Consider the following 11,345-nt stretch of genomic DNA (forward strand, 5'->3'; position numbering starts at 1 on the left):
TCTCATATATGGAATCTGTTTTTACATCTTTTAATTAAGACTTATGCTTTCTTTCATCATTAGTTAGGGTTTTTCCTCTTTGTTTAATGCTTGCATGGTTTAACTCATTCGATGCATGATTATTGGTTTTGTCGATACGGGAACGTACGGGGAAGTCTAGATCCGGGGAATTTCTCCCAATTTTATATTGGTTGTCGTTAAGCTCCTGTACTTATGAACTAATCATTAGGAATGCTAGGAATTGTATGAACTCGTGATTAGGGAGAAGCCTTCTGGAAAGGTACATTAGAGAGTGGCATTAACAATGGTGATTTGATCGTTGAATTCCTAAAATATATGAGAGTGGATAAGATGAAATTGAACCCCAACAACATATCCATACATAAATTTCATTGAAAGTGTTTATCTTTTGCTTTTTGCCATTGATCAGAATTCATGCATACATGTTTATTTTCTGTCTTGCATTTTAAACCCCAATTAATTCGTTTGTAAGTCTTAGTTAATTAAGAAATCACATAACTAAACTAGGCCGTGAGTCCTTTGGGAAGAACGATACTTGGTCTTACCAAGTTTTATTACTTGAACGATTCGGTCATACTTGCCGATTGAAAACAAGTTTGTGACATCATAATTTGGTGTTCATAAATTTGTCCATCAACAATCCCCTAGAATTAGTGATCCTCCCAAAGATCAATTTTCATTCCAAACTCTAGTCAATCAACTCAATGTGATTGAGAGAAAAATAAGTCAAGAAAAAGTCCACAGAGAGCTACATAGTGCCATGGTTGAAAATGAATTGAAACTTTTGAGAGAGGAACAAGTCCAAAATAGGGAGAGAAGTTATAGTGGAGAGTCCCAATATGAACAAGAGGCCTTAAGAGTAGGAGAATATTATCATCAACCCTCTTCATCAAGAAGACACAGGAGGGAATTTGAAAATCCTCCTCCTCCTAAGGAAGTTAATGTGGTATTGCCTCATTTTCATGGAAAAGATAATGTTGAGGCTTACCTAGATTGGGAAATGAAGGTTGAGCAAATTTTTGCTTGCCATCAAGTAGGAGAAGAAAGAAAATTATCTCTTGCGACCCTAAGTTTTCAAGGGTATGCAATGCACTGGTGGACTGCTACAGTCCAAGAGAGACTAAGACAACGACTTCCTCCAATAAAATATTGGAATGAGCTTACAAATGCCCTTCGGAAAAGGCACATACCCTCATACTACAAAAGAGAACTCATGGATAAGCTCCAAAGATTGCAACAACAATCTATGTCTGTTGAAGAATACAGACAAAAGATGGAGCTATACATGATGAGGGCAGGAATAACAGAGGGCGAGGAAACTACCTTGGCCAGATTTTTGAGTGGGTTGAATCTTGATATCAGGGATACAGTTGAACTACTACCTTATAGAGATTTGAATGATCTTGTTCAAATGTGTATAAAGGTAGAACAACAAAATTTGAGAAAAGCTTCTGTTAAAAGATTTCAATCCCCCTTTGAACAGAAGATTGTACAAGAAAAAGAACCCCTCAAACCTCTAGCCAATATAGTTGAAAAACCCCAAACAGGAATCCTCTTCACATACTCGCACTAGTGAGATCAAGTGTTTTAAATGTTTGGGTAGGGGTCATATAGCTGCTCAATGTCCTACCAAAAGAACAATCATTTTAAGAGGTAGTGACACATATAGCAGTGAAAGTGAAACCCCTAGTGAAAGTGAGAATGAGCAAGAAAGAGGAAATGAAGAGAAAGTATATCCTTGTGAGGGTCCACTTCTCATGGTGAGAAGGGTGCTTAATAGTCAACCAAGTCCAGAACACTTATCACAAAGAGAGAACATCTTTCACACAAGATGTCAAATTGCAGAAAAATATTGTTCTCTCATTATTGATAGTGGATCTTGCTGTAACTGTTGTAGCACAAGGCTAGTTGAAAAATTGAATCTTACTGTGATACCCCATCCAAAACCTTACAAACTTCATTGGCTAAATGAAGATGGGGATATAACAGTCAAGAATCAAGTTAAATTAGCAATTTCCATAGGAAACTTCAAAGATGATGTTATTTGCGATGTAGTTCCTATGGAAGTTTGCCATGTCCTATTAGGAAGACCATGGCAATTTGATAATGACACTACACACCATGGTCGCACCAATACCATAACTGTTCACAAAAATGATAAGAAATTTGTGCTTCATCCTCTGTCACCTACCCAAGTGGCCAAAGATCAAACACAAATGAAGCTCAACAAGGAGCAAGAAAAAGAAGAAATAAAGAGAAGAAAAAGAGAGGAAGAGGAAAGAAAAGAAGAAGAGAAAAGAGAACAAGAAAAACGAGAGCAAGAGCAAAGAGAAGAGAAAAGAAGAAAAGAAGGGAAAATAGAACCTCTGTCCACACTCCTCATAGAACCAAGACTCTTAAGGGGAGGTTTTCTATCCTTTAATTTTCTTTCAGCTATCCTTGAGTTTTCAAAATTCTACTTTTCTTTCCAAGAATTTACCACTCCATCTTTAACAATGTTACAACTTGAAAAATGTGCCAATTCACTTGAGTTATTGTTACCTTTGTGGTTACAATTAACTCCAGACAAAAATAAAATTTCAAAAGAAGTAAGGTTTCTTTATTGTATCGAAATTGAAATTTTCAAAACTAGGAAACCTTCTTCTAAACATATTTTTTTATGTATCCTATTGGGTCAAATAAATCTAATTCGAGCTATGTTTGATGATTATGGCAGATTCATATTTGATCCGGGAGGAACTTTGATGGATCCTACAAAAATAAGTCCTCACAAAGACAAACCAACAGATTTGAGGACAAATCCTCTTCAAGGGGAAGGAGATGATGACTTAAGGCAGGGACCCATTACTAGAACTATGGCTAGAAGAATTCAAGAAGAGCTTGAAGATATGGACACAACAGGGCAAGTTCTTTTCCTTCAATTTAAGTGGAATTTGAAGACAACAAGAGAAGGAGTAAAATTGTCTAGCTGATGGTCAAAGTTGCTAGCTGCACCACCACTCTTTGCTAAGCACACCACAGCAGCACCTCCGCCCCTCAACACCATTAGCTCACGTGCTGCTTTAGTTTTAAGCACATTTTTCATAAATCTTTCACATTTTACACATGGGTCATTCCCTTTCTTACTCGTTGCAGCTCCATGGATCACATATAAATTCATGGTAGCCACCCTTGTAAAGATACTTTTGAGAATATTGAATTTTAATCTGCTGATGCATTTTCCAGCACCTAAAACTCTGCCCAAAAGTCATCCCAATGAGCTTTCCTTCTCCATCTAGCTTCCTTCCAGTGGAAGGCCGCCTGAGCTAGTTATCCCCCCTCCAAACAGCTCCTCTACCATCACGTATACCACTGCATTTTCACTCTGCATCTCCGCTGCCATCTCTGGATTTTTACTTCCCGCTGCATTCAATCTGTCAGTCTAGTTGGAGCCACTTCATCACTTTGACCAGCACCCCTATCATTCAGGCACCTGATTGGACAGCCCCATTTGAGCTCATGTGTGATGCGTCTAATTATGCATTGGGGGCTGTCTTGACACAGAAAATTGACAAGCTACCGAGAGTGATCTACTATGCTTCACGCACTTTGGATGCTGCCCAAGCAAATTATACCACCACTGAAAAAGAGTTGTTGGCAATTGTTTTTGCCCTTGATAAGTTTAGGTCATAATTGCTTGGATCACCTGTTGTTGTGTATACTGACCATGCAGCTCTAAAGTTTCTGTTGAAAAAGGCTGAGTCAAAGCCTAGATTGATCAGGTGGATGCTACTGCTCAAGGAGTTTGACTTGCAGATTGAAGACCCGAGTGGAGCACAAAATTTGGTTGCAGACCACCTCAGCCGGATTGAGAAAGCTGGGAATGAAGCTGATGTGTTGCCCATCCAGGATGACTTTCCTGATGAGAGTTTGTTGATGATTTCTTATTCTCACCTCACTCCTTGGTTTGCATACATTGTAAATTATTTGGTTACTTCTGTTTTTCCTCCCTTAGCATCACGTGCTCAGATTGCTAAAATTAAGAGCAATGCTAAGTATTATGTTTGGGATGACCCATATCCGTGGAAGTTGTGCAGTGACCAGGTTACTAGGAGATGCATTCTAGACGATGAGATTGACTCGGTCCTGCAGTTTTGTCATGCTTCCTCACCTGGTGGTCATTTGGGGATACAGAGAACAGTTCGCAGGGTGCTTGACTATGGTTTCTATTGGCCTTCCATCTTCAAAGATGCGGAGAGGATTTGCAGCACTTGTGAGCCTTGTCAGAGAGCAGGAGGATCAATTTCATAGAGACAAGAGATGCCTCAACAGCCTATGTTGTTCTGTGAGGTGTTTGATGTATGGGGTATAGATTTCATGGGTCCTTTTCCTGTTTCTTTTGGTTTCCCTTATATTCTCCTTGTTGTGGATTATGTTTCAAAATGGGTGGAAGCTAGAGCCACTAGGACTAATGATGCTCGGGTTGTTGTAGATTTTGTTAGATCTCACCTCTTTTGCAGGTTTGGAGTGCCTAGAGCAATTGTTAGTGATCAGGGAACCCATTTTTGCAACAGATCCATGCAAGCTTTGCTCAAGAAATATGGGGTGACGCACAGAGTTTCTACACCTTACCACCCCCAAACAAATGGGCAGGCTAAGATCTCCAACAGGGAGATTAAGAGGATTTTGGAGAAGATTGTCCAGCCCAACAGGAAAGATTGGAGTAATAGGTTGGACGATGCTCTTTGGGCCCACAGGAAGGCCTACAAAGCACCCATTGGGATGTCTCCCTATTGGGTTGTCTTTGGAAAGGCATGTCATTTACCAGTTGAGATTGAGCATCGGGCATATTGGGCTGTGAAGACTTGCAACTTGTCCAATGACCAAGCTGGAGAGGAAAGGAAGTTGCAACTGAATGAATTGGATGAGATCCGATTGGAGGCCTGTGAGAACTTAAAGTTCTACAAAGAAAGGACCAAGAGGTTCCATGATAGCTCCATTGTTACAAAGGACTTCGAGGTTGGCCAACAAGTTTTGTTGTATAACTCTAGACTCGGCCTCATGGGTGGTAAGTTGAGATCAAACTGGAGTGGACCTTTTGTTGTGACTAATGTTTATCCTTATGGTGCAGTAGAGATCCAAGGTCCATTTGCAGCTAAAAGCTTCAAGGTGAACGGGCATAGACTGAAGCCTTTCCTCAACAATCCTTCTTTGTTGGATGCAGTGGTGGAGAAGACGTCTTTGGTCCACCCCACCTACCCTCCCATCTGACTCAGGGAGTTTCTTTTCTCCTTCCCTCCTCACTTTTATTGCACTTTGTCGATATCTGATGACTGCTCTGATTGTTTGATCTGTTGATTGTGACACACTGAGGACATTGTGTCGTTTAAGTGTGGTCTATTAGGGGAGGTTGTTTCTTTGTTCATGTTTCGGTTTTTATGTAGTTTGTTGTGTCTTGTGTATAGTTTTCCATGCTTTTCGTGAATTCTGGATTGTGATTAGGTTGTCAGTTTTACTTCACTTCATTGATACTCTGATTTGTTGGATTCCTTGTTTTTCTTTGCTTGGAAGATGATCATGATGTTTGAGAGTTGAATTGATGGTGACCATATTACCTGTGTGAGATTTGAGCCATTTGATGATCTTTCTTGTGTGTGATATGTCTCTTGATTGCTTGCACATATGACTTGGCTTGACTCTTTTTTGATGATTCTTGATTGATACGCATGTTTGAAAGTGATAAAGGCATTTTGTTGTTGAGCCTCTAGAGCCAGATGAGCCTACCCTGTTTTGATCCATTGATAACCCTTTTGAGCCTATGCTTTTCCCCATTTCTTTGTTTTGAAGCTCATACACCAGCCCTAAGTGAAAAACCATTATTACCTTAGCCTTAGGGAATTTTGGAGCTTTGGAATTGTTTTGGGAATAAGTGTGGTCTCCTGGGAGTTTTAGATGAATTGGCTAGTGAGTCCTCTTCTTATCGTGTTTTTGTAAATATGTGGTGTATCTTGTCTCTTGAAATTGTGTGCTGAATAGAGTAAAAAAAAGAGACAGGATGAAAAAAAAAAAGAGAGCAGAAAAACAATGAAAAATGAAAAAAAAAAATAATGGAGTCAAGAAGAGGATGGAATTAGAGGTTGTGGGTGTGTTTGAATGTGTTTACACTTGTTCCCCATTGCTCCTCTGTTCCTTATGGTTTGTAGCTTCTTATCCAGATATATCCTCCCTTGTCCTTGTCCCCATTACAACCATGAAAAGACATTTTGATTTGAACATGCGTATGTGCTTGAGTGTTGATATTAGAGGCTTGCCAAGTCTATTTGTGTTTGCTTCCTTGAGTGCATTGAGTGACATTGATTTACCTTAAACACTTGAGAGAAACACTGATTGTGTGAATATGTGAGGCTCTGTTGCTTTTGATTCATCTCTTGAACTGATTGACTGTTTTCCTTGTACTGAACTGTTTGGATGATTCTTTAAGTATTTGCTTTCATTTACTCTGTGTGGGATTCTGCCTATACCTTTTACTGTCCAGATTTTGTGAGAATTGTGCAATTGTGTTTCTGTTTTGGAGTCTTTGTTGTATGTCTGTCGAGTCTGTGTCACCTCCCTGATGTTTGAGTAGTTCCCTGGTTTTCGTCTTGGTTTTGCCCAGGAGTGCAAAAGACTAAGTGTGGTCTATTTTGATGAGTTGTTATTTCTTGAACTATATTTAGTTTATTGCACTTAAATAAACCAGGGAATTGTGTTTAATTGTCTGTTATTTCCCCGTTTTCCGAATTCTGCTTAATTTGGTCAGAAATTCGTAATTGTGCTAATTTGGATTTTCTGAGCTGATTAAGTGCATTTCTAGTTGCAGGGAAGTTGTGGAAACATCATCTGGAGCATTGGGATATGGCGTGACACACTCAAAGGCTCAACATTTAGTCATTTAGATTCTAATTAAAGTTGTAATTTCGTTTTCTAGAAGCCCTTAATTAGAATTAGGTGTTTTGGACCCTTTTAGGGGCAATTTTGTAAAAAGACCCATTTGTAGGACATGTGCCTTTTTGGTTAGGGTTTTTAATTGATTGTGGACCCCATTTGGAAAAAAAATCTTGGCATTTTAGAGAGCCTTAGCCAACCACACAAGGGGGACTCTTACACACTTCATTTTTTCATGTTTTGAGCTTTTCTCTCTTAGGGTTTCTTGTATGAACACTCTTATGGAGAGCTTGACTTGGGTGTCTCGTTTTTGGCCATTTCAATGAGCGAGATGCAGATTTTCTTCTTCTCTTAATTTACTCTTGGTTGTCTTAGCTTATTGGTGGTGAAAAACTATTCATTTCCACTTCCATTTGCTTGTTCTTGATGCTTGGAGTTTGAGTTTTGGAGCTTGTCTTTGGGTTTGAGTAACTTTATATTTCGTTTTCCTCTCCCTTTGCTGCTGTTCCTCTCGGTTTTTATCTCATTCTATATGGTTGGATGATAAAAATGAAGTTCTATGTAGTTTTAGGTTGAAGAGAGCTTAAGATGAGGTGTGGGTGTTATGGGTTTAATTCTTTCCTTGCATTTTTCGGTTTTGATGCTTGAGACTAGGTTGGGATCAGATCTTGGTGATATTATGGAGGCTGGACAGAACTGGAATTGATGGTCTAAGTATTATGTTCGTTTTTGGAAAGAAAGTTGAAGAAATGGTAGTGTTGAAGATGGGTTGATGAGTAGAAGTTTGGGTTTATTGTTCTTGTGTTCATTTGCAACTTTAACTTTGGTTTCTTGAAGTTGTTCTCTATATTAAAGAGTGGAAGAAAGCTTTTGGATGCATAATTCTTGAAGAAAAACCGTTTGGAGTTTGTAGGAGAGAGGAAATTGCTTCATTTAATTTTTACCACGTTTGGAGTTTGACCCAAGGAATGTTTCCACTTTGAGAATTGGCCTTTGCTTGTTCCAGCCGTGAATTATAATGAGATATGGAGGTTGTTGGAGTTTGTTTTCATTTGATTTAGCTTACTTGGCACATTGGTAGGAGCACCCATGGTATCTTCCATTTGCACATTGGTCTTTCAAGCATTCTTCGGAATTTCCACTTGGTGGTTCACGTAAATTGTGTGCTTTGGTGTATAAAATCATTTCTTTGCTGCATGGAAGGAGAGAGGGGACGGTCTTGGAGAGTGTGGAAGGCACATGCTTAATTTCTTGAAAAATGGTGCACATGGGAGAAGAAGTCAACACATTTTGTGGCTTATTTAAGGTGAAATTGAAGTTTGACTTGGGTGCATGGTGACTCACGGCCATGTGCTCTTTCTTTGGCCAATTGGACTTTAAAATTCATTTGTTAATTGCCATTATGACAAGCAATTTGCTAGGATTAAATTAGGCTTGTTGGTTTCTTTGGTTTTTAATTAATTTAATTAATAGGTTGAGTTTATGTGTTTGAGTTAGTGTTGCATTTAATTATTTTTAACTGTGTTTGTTAATCAGTTTGTAACAGTGTTTGATGTTTGAATGTTGTCTAAGGCTTTTAATAGTGCTAGTTTAATTACCATGCTAGCTTAAATTAGTTTGTTTGCATCTGTGTCTTTATTGAGTTCTTTAATTTTTGCAAAACCTTTTCAAAACCCCTCCTTTTTTTTGTGTTAGACTCAATTTTCGAACCACAAAATTGGTCCTTGAGAGACGACCTAGGAGTCAATTCCTAGCTATACTGCATTCCTTATATGCAATCAAATTTGTATGGGTCGCGACAGCCCACATCAATACTTAACCACCTAGCATCCTTCAGTAGATGCTATACCCAAAAAAAATTTACAGGAGTAATGTCCAAGTTTATAAAAATTTACAAAACCAAAATAAAATCAAAAGAAAAATTGTCCACAAATCACTGGAATGCCTTCCAGCAAGCGCTCTTTTAACGTCACTAGCTTGACCCAATAAAGCTCATGTTCCATCTTCATGGTTGATGTTCATATCGCACCAACTCATCAACTGCTTTCGGTCCACTTTTCTGACTCTTCTGGAATGTGGAGACTCTATCTCTATCACCTCATTTTCTTGTAGTATTTCACAACCCACAACTTGTTTTTGAATTTCACAGGTTTACCAAGTTGGAATCGTTCTTGCATCCAGTCATTATGAACCTTTCTTCCTTTCCCAATCTTTTCTTCTTCCTGTACTTGAAACAAAAAACAATGTTTACCTTTGGCATTTGGCTTTTCATCTTCAGGACTAGTCATTAGTACAACTTGATATGTAGCTTTATGACTAGCTTCTTCCTCCTGCATCTGCCTCTCTTCTTTGAAGACATCTACAACAACTCTTTCTTCTCGGTCCTAGAACACCACTATGCTTTCATCCACATCAATGGTGGCTTTGGCCGTTTTCATAAACGGTCTTTCGAGAATAATGGGTATCCTTTCATTCTCCATCTCCATCACCACAAAGTCCACCAAGAACTGTAGTTTGCCTACACAAACTATAACATCCTCTGCTATACCACAGGGATTCTTTGAGGATCCATCTGCCATTAATAAATTCATCTTTATAGGCTTCACATCAAGATCACCAATCTGCTCAAGTAAGGAATAAGGCATCAAGTTAACACTTGATCCTAAATCAAGTAAAGCCTTCTTTATCCTTTTCTTCCCTATTGCGCATGGAATGGAGAAGCCTTCTCGATCTTTTGCTTTCGGAGGGAATGGCTTCTTTTTAACAACTTTATACTCCTTTGTCTCATCATCTCTACGTCTTTTCTTTGTAGAGACTTCTTCCTCAAGCTTTATATAAACTGCAATGTGCTGTAATATCTCCTTCCAAGGTACATCATTATCCAACATCTTGAATATTTCTGTAAAATCAAATTGTTTCTCATGATCTGTTGGAAAAGGAAGAATATCTTCACTCTTTATCTCTCTTATCTCTTCTTTCTCTTTTCTCTCTTCTTTTTCTTTTTCTCTCTTCTTTTTCTTTCTCTCTTTCTAACTCAACTGTTTCAACATTTACACTCACCAACACCTTACATTGTTCCCTGGGTTAATGATGACAAATTTATGAACACCGAAATACGGCGCCACAAACTTGTTGAACAATCGGCAAGTGTGACCGAATCGTTTCAAGTAATAAACTCGGTAAGACCAAGTATCGTTCTCCCAAAGGACTCACGGCCTAGTTTAGTTATGTGATTTGTTGATTATTTAAGACTTAAGAACGAAATAAGTGAAGTTTAATATGCAAAACAGAAAATAAACATGTATGCATGAATGTGATCAATGGCTAAAACAAAATACAAACACTTCAATGGAATATATGGATGAGTATGTTGTTGGGGTTATCAATTTCATCTTATCCACTCTCATATACTTTAGGAATTCAACATTCTTTTCATCATTGTTAATGCCACTCTCTAAATTACCTTGCAAGAAGGCCTATCCCTAATTACGAGTTCATACGATTCCTAGCATTCCTAATAATTAGTTCTTTTAGTGCAGGAGCTTAACGGCAACCAATATACTATTGGGAGAAATTCCCCGGATCTAGACTTCCCCGTACGTTCCCGTATCGACAAAATCAATAATCATGCATCGAATGAGTTAAACAAAACAAGCATTGAGCAAAGTGGAAAAACCCTAACTAATGATGAAAGAAAGCATGTATCTCAAATAAGATGTTTAAACACTAATTCCATATATGAGAGTTTCACAAGACTACATTGATTCCCCAACAATAATACAAGGTTTAGTTTTTCATATTCATGGTGAAACTAGATGAATAATAATGAAAGAATGAAAGATAAAACCCTAGAAAGGTGAAGAGGTAGCCTGAGCATCCAAGATCCTCCTTCAAAGGGGTGGAAGAGAGAGTGTTTGCTTCGTTTCTACCAAAGATACAAACCCTAGGACGTCCTAAAGCTTATATACTATTCTAAAATGATGAAGTTGCTCCAGAAGAGGTGTGGGTTGAAGGCAGGGAAATGATGAATTGGATCATTAGCAGTGTCGAAGTTGGCTCACGAGAAGCAGCTGGCAGCGGAATGAATTGTGGTTTGGCAGCAGCGGAATAGTGAATTCAGTGGATGCAGAGATGGAGGAAGAGCTCTATGGTGAGTGGATTCTCTAGCTCAGACGACCTTCACTGGAAGGAAGCTAGAAGGAGAAGGAAAGCTCATTAAGAGGTGACTTTTGGCAGAGTTCTGGTTGCTAGAAAATGCATCAGCAGAGTAAAACTCAATATCTTCAAAAGTGAGCTACAAGCTTTGCTTCTGAGATTTTATAGATCAATCTCAAAGCTTAAGCAAGCCTTTTACACGTTTTTTTAGATCTGAAATGCTAACCATGTGCTAAATGTGTGGCTTCTAGAAAGCCTTATGAAAC

General features: G+C 38.6%; 1 pseudogene; it reads left to right on the forward strand.

Moving 5' to 3' along the window:
* Positions 1-1,021: 1,021 nt before the first annotated feature.
* LOC148198509 (uncharacterized) lies at positions 1,022-11,035 on the forward strand (annotated as a pseudogene).
* Positions 11,036-11,345: the final 310 nt, after the last annotated feature.

This window comes from Vigna umbellata, chromosome 5 (assembly GCF_029865625.1).
Source record: "Vigna umbellata cultivar VRB3 chromosome 5, Vumbellata_1.0, whole genome shotgun sequence".
Lineage (NCBI taxonomy): Eukaryota > Viridiplantae > Streptophyta > Magnoliopsida > Fabales > Fabaceae > Vigna > Vigna umbellata.